Source organism: Bufo gargarizans, chromosome 2, assembly GCF_014858855.1.
Source record: "Bufo gargarizans isolate SCDJY-AF-19 chromosome 2, ASM1485885v1, whole genome shotgun sequence".
NCBI lineage: Eukaryota > Metazoa > Chordata > Amphibia > Anura > Bufonidae > Bufo > Bufo gargarizans.
This window is the reverse complement of record NC_058081.1, coordinates 671,797,619-671,805,741: the sequence shown is the minus strand read 5'-3', so window position 1 is coordinate 671,805,741 and position 8,123 is coordinate 671,797,619. Positions and strand designations below refer to the sequence as shown.

At 40.4% G+C, this 8,123-nt stretch overlaps 1 long non-coding RNA gene across 2 annotated transcripts in view; it reads right to left on the bottom strand.

Annotated features, from left to right (window-relative positions):
• Window positions 1–1,469: 1,469 nt before the first annotated feature.
• The window catches only part of LOC122926932, a 70,954-nt gene continuing 64,300 nt past the window's right edge, over window positions 1,470–8,123 (bottom strand). For both annotated transcript variants that reach the window (XR_006387735.1, XR_006387736.1), the window contains 2 exons: window positions 1,820–1,947; window positions 1,470–1,722 (listed from right to left, as the gene is read on the bottom strand). This is a non-coding gene — a long non-coding RNA (uncharacterized LOC122926932). The remainder of the gene's footprint in view (window positions 1,723–1,819; window positions 1,948–8,123) is intronic.

Here is an 8,123-nt window from a genome sequence, read left to right as displayed (position 1 = left end):
TTCAGGTGTCCGCCTGCTGAGCGGAGCGGAGGCTGAACGCCGCCAGACTGATGCAGTCTGAGCGGATCCGCATCCATTTAGACTGCATCAGGGCTGGACGGAAGCGTTCGGGTCCGCTCGTGAGCCCCTTCAAACGGAGCTCACGAGCGGACAGCCGAACGCTAGTGTGAAAGGAGCCTAAGGCTCGAAGTGGCAGACCAAGAAAAATCTCAGATAGACAGAAGCGACGAATGGTGAGAACAGTCAGAGTCAACCCACAGACCAGCACCAAAGACCTACAACATCATCTTGCTGCAGATGGAGTCACTGTGCATCGTTCAACCATTCGGCGCACTTTACACAAGGAGATGCTGTATGCGAGAGTGATGCAGAGGAAGCCTTTTCTCCACCCACAGCTCAAAAAGTGCCGCTTGAGGTGGGCTAAAGCACATTTGGACAAGCCAGTTTCATTTTGGAATAAGGTGCTGTGGACTGATGAAACTAAAATTGAGTTATTTGGCCATAACAAGGGGCTTTATGCATGGAGGAAAAAGAACACAGCATTCCAAGAAAAACACCTGCTACTTACAGTAAAATATGGTGGTGGTTCCATCATGCTGTGGGGCTGTGTGGCCAGTGCAGGGACTGGGAATCTTGTCAAAGTTGAGGGACGCATGGATTCCACTCAGTATCGGCAGATTCTGGAGACCAATGTCCAGGAATCAGTGACAAAGCTGAAGCTGCACCGGGGCTGGATCTTTCAACAAGACAACGACCCTAAACACTGCTCAAAATCTACTAAGGCATTTATGCAGAGGAGCAAGTACAACGTTTTGGAATGGCCATCTCAGTTCCTAGACCTAAATATAATTGAAAATCTGTGGTGTGACTTAAAGAGAGCTGTCCATGCTCGGAAGCCATCAAACATGAATGAACTAAAGATGTTTTGTAAAGAGGAATGGTCGAAAATACCTTCAACCAGAATCCAGACTCTCATTGGAACCTACAGGAAGCGTTTAGAGGCTGTAATTTCTGCAAAAGGAGGATCTACTAAATATTGATTTCATTAGCTTTTTGTGGTGCCCAAATTTATGCACCTGTCTAATTTTGTTTAAACAATTATAGCACACTTTCTGTAAATCCAATAAACTTCATTTCACTTCTCAAATATCACTGTGTGTGTCTCCTTTATAATATATTTAACTGACATTTTTTATCGTAACAACCAACGATTTATACAGGAAAATCATGACGATTAACAAGGTTGCCCAAACTTTCGCATCCCACTGTAATATGTATGGTCGCCCTGGCACTTTGGTCATGCCTGATAAACTTTGCAAAACCCACTACTGCCCCAGTTGCTCATTGATGGAGGAAACATCTTTGCACCTTACATCAACCCTGCATTTTAGTCTGCCTCTCATCTCCCTGTATGTTCTGTGTGAAAGACAGTGTGTTGCCCATAGCAACCAATCACAGCACAGCATTCCTTTTTGCCCATATCAACCAGTCATAGCACAGCTTTTATTTTACTATAGCACTTCTTACAAATGTGGGTCCTGTTGCAATTGCTGTGACACCGGGTTTCGCAAATTCATCACGACGATCGGGATCATCCTCATTGAGATGATGCAGCAATTGGCTCTTGGCTGCCATTTGTGCGTAGCCAGTATCCATCCTGTGGTGGTACGACTCAACCAACTCTCCTGTGACAGACGCCAGGTGCTACGTTGTGGACTCTTGCTGAAAGATACCAGAACAGACGTTATTGTTGCTTTATGTCCACTTTTTGGCAAGTCCAACACAGAACCTGTTTAGCAAAATTTTGCAAGCAAAGTACCAACTGTGCCATGGCGTATGGATGGTCTGTTAGGGTGCCAAGCATTGAAATCTGTTGTAATGACGCTCCCCGGAGATCAGCACAACTTCTGTCTTGTTCTCAGATATTAATCTCGCAGCCATAAATGTCTGTAACAAAGAGAAAATTGTTAACAACTTTGGCAGGAATAAGGCCCCTTTCACACGGGCGAGTTTTCCGCGCGGGTGCAATGCATGAGGTGAACGCATCGCACCCGCACTGAATCCGGACCCATTCACTTCAATGGGGCTGTGCAGATGAGCGGTGATTTTCACGCATCACTTGTGCGTTGCGTGAAAATCGCAGCATGTTCTATATTCTGCATTTTTCACGCAACGCAGGCCCCATAGAAATGAATGGGGATGCGTGAAAACTGCAACGCATCCACAAGCAAGTGCGGATGCAATGCGATTTTCACGCATGGTTGCTAGGAGATGATGTTAGCAAAGTGATAAAAGTGAATTTCAGTATTATTTTCCCTTATAACATGGTTATAAAGGAAAATAATAGCATTCTTAATACAGAATGCTTAGTAAAATGTGGCTTTAGGGGTTAAAAAAATGTATAATTAACTCATCCCATGTCTTCTTTCTTCATCTTTCAGGACCTGCAAAAGGACCTTTGATGACGTAATCTTCTATCTTCATTCAGCAGGACCTGCGCTGACGTCACCGCGCTCACCAAATGATGAGTGTGATTACGTCATCAAAGGTCCTTTTGCAGGTCCTGAAAGATAAAGAAAGAAGATGATGCCGACAAGTGAGTTAATAAATTTTTTATTTTTTAACCCCTCAAGCAACATTTTAGTAAGCATTCTATATTAAGACCATGTTATAAGGGAAAATGATAAAATGAATAGAACACCAAACCCGAAGAAGTCCGGGTTCGGGTCTGAGTACCACATTCATTTTTTTCCCACCACGTGCAAAACGCATTGCACTCGCGCGGAAAAAGCAGAACATCGTAACGCAATCTCAGTCAAAACTGACTGCAATTGCGTGCCTACTCACGCGGTTTTCCCACAATGCACACGTGACACATCCGGAGCAAATCCGGGACGCCCGTGTGAAAGAGGCCTAAAGGTACATTACATTTAAGCACAGATTTGGATTCCTCAAAATTCCTTCAAATTATCTATCAAATATGAATGTGGGAATACATAATGCAAGTTCCAGAAAAAACTTGGAGACCACAGAATGTAATTTTTAAAACATAAAGCCTATGGAACATCATCAATGGGTATTTAGGAGGACATGTCCTGCAATATTTGTCATAGTTTTACTTTGCATATTTACCAACATATTAGTCCATAAATGTAGGGCATCTAAGCCATGCCCCTGGAGATTCCCCAAACCCATGTGGGAATGCCCACTTATGGGCAAGGTTTGACTTAGCCCTTCCCATTTTGGGACCAGGACAGCCAGAACTTGCCAGCACTGTCTATGAAATTTAGGGACAGTCCCAACTGGCAAATATGACTTGGCCTGTGTAGTGGACAAGAGACCATCACTGCAGCCATGCTTCCTCTGACTTCAATGGGAACAGCACTGTAGTAGCCAGCTCTCTTCACTACAAGGTTGATGGTGTAGTTCTAGCGCCGACTTTGTGTGATGAAATTACACTTGAACAGCTGATCAGCAGGGATGTGAGGTGTTGGACCCCACCAATAAGATAGTGACGGGCTATCTTGAGAATATGCCATCACTTAGTAACAGCTTGGACAACCCCTTGAAGTTAAATTGTGCGGGGTCTTATAAAAAAAAATGTATGTTAGATGAGTTTCATGAACGTACTCTTGAGGTTCTCTATTACAGTAGTCTCTGCTGTTGCAATGGTTTCAGTTGTAAAAGATTAAGTCATCAATAACCCATTTCCTAATTGTACAGTGACTTTATGTCTTATAAGATATAATTTTTTTCATTCCTTCCTCATCATTACAAAGTCCATGCCCAACCCATGTAACAAATAGCTGAATGACTAATCATTTCCAGGGGTGGAAGACACTAAAACTGCGAGTCAAGAAACTGCGTCTCATCACTGTTTTACTGAGACTCTGAATGTACTTTGTGTTTTTTAGATGACGTCATTTATGTTCATTTATTACAATGAGCAAATTTTAACTTGGAGCAAACTAGAGATCTAAAATTAAATGACATAATATCACGGATGTATAATATGATTGAAGAACAATAAAGGTAGAAAGCTATAAAACAATGAAATAAATAAAAAGTATGATTGTAATTTATCTGAATGTATCTGAATTAGGCTTGGTTCACACATCACTGTTTCGTTTCCCATTCTTCTGATCCATCAGAAGAACAGAAAACAAAACAAACAAAAAAGGATGCTGTGTTTTAAGCATACGTTATGCTCAGTTATGCACATTTTATGTTCATTTTAGCCTTTTCCGTCTGAGCATACTTATTTTAGACAGAAAAGAAAATACCTTGTGTAGGACTTTTTTGCTGTCTAAAATAATTGGCTAAAACGGATGCAAAATGTGCATAACTGAACATTACGGATGCTTAAACTACAGGATCAGGTTTTTTCTGTTGTTTTCTGTTTTTCTGAAGAATAAAAAATGAAATGGTGCCTTACCAAGAGAACAAAGCTTAACTCTTATCTCACCTTTAGGACCCCCAATTTCTTTAACTTTTTCTTGACATTTTGATGTCCCCAAGACATGATTCTCTAGTTAACATATGCAGAGGTCAGAAAGAGGAATATGTAGAAGCAAGCGGTAGCAACAGATATTGTCTTAGTCATGAGCCAATTAAAAATAGCCTGTTTACCCTGCTTACTAACCAAATGCATTTTACATTATTTTTTTTTGTATGTGCATCTTTGAAAGCTATAACCTTTTTTCTGTTCTGTTATGTAAATAATATTTGTGCCTTTTTTGGTTACACATGGGTGTTTATCTCTATGTCATTTTTATTTTAGAATCTTCTGTATTTTTAGAATTTTTTTATACTCCGGAAAATATACAGAGAATGCAGGAAAATTGAAAAAGGGGAACCAATAGTTTGTTTTTTAAAAGAAAATTTCATACTTTGTTAATACAATGTGCAACTAAATATATATATCTGATAGGGATGGATTATAATAAGAATGGGATGTATTGGTTATGGTTTCCAGGCTGAGGCTAGAGATTGCTGTTTGGAATTTTTATCCTTATATATAGTGTGTGTGTGTGTGTATATATATATATATATATATATATATATATATACAGTACAGACCAAAAGTTTGGACACACCTTCTCATTCAAAGAGTTTTCTTTATTTTCATGACTATGAAAATTGTAGATTCACACTGAAGGCATCAAAACTATGAATTAACACATGTGGAATTATATACATATAAAAAAAGTGTGAAACAACTGAAAATATGTCATATTCTAGGTTCTTCAAAGTAGCCACCTTTTGCTTTGATTGCTGCTTTGCACACTCTTGGCATTCTCTTGATGAACTTCAAGAGGTAGTCACCTGAAATGGTTTTTACTTCACAGGTGTGCCCTGTCAGGTTAAATAAGTGGGATTTCTTGCCTTATAAATGGGGTTGGGACCATCAGTTGCGTTGTGGAGAAGTCAGGTGGATACACAGCTGATAGTCCTACTGAATAGACTGTTAGAATTTGTATTATGGCAAGAAAAAAGGAGCTAAGTAAAGAAAAACTAGTGGCTATCATTACTTTAAGAAATGAAGGTCAGTCAGTCCGAAAAATTGGGAAAAATTTGAAAGTGTCCCCAAGTGCAGTCACAAAAACCATCAAGCACTACAAAGAAACTGGCTCACATGCGGACTGCCCCAGGAAAGGAAGACCAAGAGTCACCTCTGCTGCGGAGGATACGTTCATCCGAGTCACCAGCCTCAGAAATCGTAGGTTAACAGCAGCTCAGATTAGAGACCAGGTCAATGCCACACAGAGTTCTGGCAGCAGACACATCCCTAGAACAACTGTTAAGAGGAGACTGTGTGAATCAGGCCTTCATGGTAGAATATCTGCTAGGAAACCACTGCTAAGGACAGGCAACAAGCAGAAGAGACTTGTTTGGGCTAAAGAACACAAGGAATGGACATTAGACCAGTGGAAATCTGTGCTTTGGTCTGATGAGTCCAAATTTGAGATCTTTGGTTCCAACCACCGTGTCTTTGTGCGATGCAGAAAAGGTGAACGGATGGACTCTACATGCCTGGTTCCCACCGTGAAGCACGGAAAAGGAGGTGTGATGGTGTGGGCGTGCTTTGCTGGTGACACTGTTGGGGATTTATTCAAAATTGAAGGCATACTGAACCAGCATGGCTACCACAGCATCTTGCAGCGGCATGCTATTCCATCCTGTTTGCGTTTAGTTGGACCATCATTTATTTTTCAACAGGACAATGACCCCAAACACACCTCCAGGCTGTGTAAGGGCTATTTGACCATGAAGGAGAGTGATGGGGTGCTGCGCCAGATGACCTGGCCTCCACAGTCACCGGACCTGAACCTAATCGAGATGGTTTGGGGTGAGCTGGACCGCAGAGTGAAGGCAAAAGGGCCAACAAGTGCTAAGCATCTCTGGGAACTCCTTCAAGACTGTTGGAAGACCATTTTAGGTGACTACCTCTTGAAGCTCATCAAGAGAATGCCAAGAGTGTGCAAAGCAGTAATCAAAGCAAAAGGTGGCTACTTTGAAGAACCTAGAATATGACATATTTTCAGTTGTTTTACATTTTTTTGTTATGTATATAATTCCACATGTGTTAATTCATAGTTTTGATGCCTTCAGTGTGAATCTACAATTTTCATAGTCATGAAAATAAAGAAAACTCTTTGAATGAGAAGGTGTGTCCAAACTTTTGGTCTGTACTGTATATATAGTATATCATTTTTTTAATTTTACAATTTGTGCCTGCCTCTGCAAAACCTCTGGGGACATTTAAAATTTTATTTTTTTATTGCTAATTTCATTTTAGCCCCTTTTACAGGAGAAAGACACCTACAGAGAGGTTGTACAAGATTGTACAGCTTCACTACAGTGCTGATCTGGGTATGCTAAGACCCTGCTGCTCATGCAGGCAGTCAGCTCTGAACATTTACCTGATCGCTAGGACTGATCTTGCCAGCTTAATAATCTCTCATTGAGCCCTGTGGGAAGGCAGGGATGGTAAATAGCCAGATATTGGGAAAAATATTAGCCAAAACTATTATATTTTTTCCATAATTTGTCCACACTTTGCCTATAAATGTATAGAAGGTAAATATATCACCAGTAGGTGATAAGAGATACAAGCGCTGGTACACAATAACGATCGGCTGGTCCTTAAAGTTTGCACTGTACCTAGTGCCAGTCTGAATGACCAGGTGGTAAAGAAATTTTTGCGAAACTTAGCCCTAAAAAAAATCTTTATTAAAAAAGATAAATTAGGCAAAATGAACAAACAAGTAACCAATTCACATACAAACATCATCACCATGGAAAGAAAAAAGGGAATATCCTCCAAAAATCACAGTACCCATCAAAAGACTAGAGTGGACAAAAATGAAGAGAATACCAGATCAGTAAATACTGACACACACCATACCCTGACCGCAGAAGACCAATTTATACATACTGACTTAAAACCAATATCAAAATTCAATCCAATTACAGAATACTCAGACTCACTGATTACTTTTCAATCACTGGTTACCAGAGACCTCCTCCATATGAACCAAAAAAAGAAAAAAGGACCTCATAATCTCACTAAGGGTGAGACCAGAGCCATCAGATCCCTACAAACCAATAACCAGATCATCATTAGGCCAGCCGACAAAGGAGGAGGACTAGTAATACTAAATCTAGATGACTATCATAAAGAATCTCTAAGACTTCTTTCAGATACAAAAACATATAGAAAGCTACCAGGTAACCCCACAAATCAATATACTTTCAAATTGAATCAACTAATCCTAAAAGGTAAAAATATGGGCATACTTTCCAAAGAAGAGACCCTCTTCATTAATAACCAAACCCCTAGAATACCCATATTCTATTACCTACCCAAGATTCATAACCCAACCCCCCTGGCAGACCCATAATCTCTGGAATAGAGGGCCTCACCTCCAATTTATCCAAATATGTCGATGTTATGCTACAGGATAAAGTAGTTAAACTACCTGCATACTTGAAAGACACCAAACACATCCTACAAATATTAGAGGGTATCCAGTGGCAGACAGATTTTATCCTGGGCACTCTTGACGTCACCGCTCTGTATACAGTTATCGAAAAAACAAAGGGCCGTGAAGCCGTGGAAC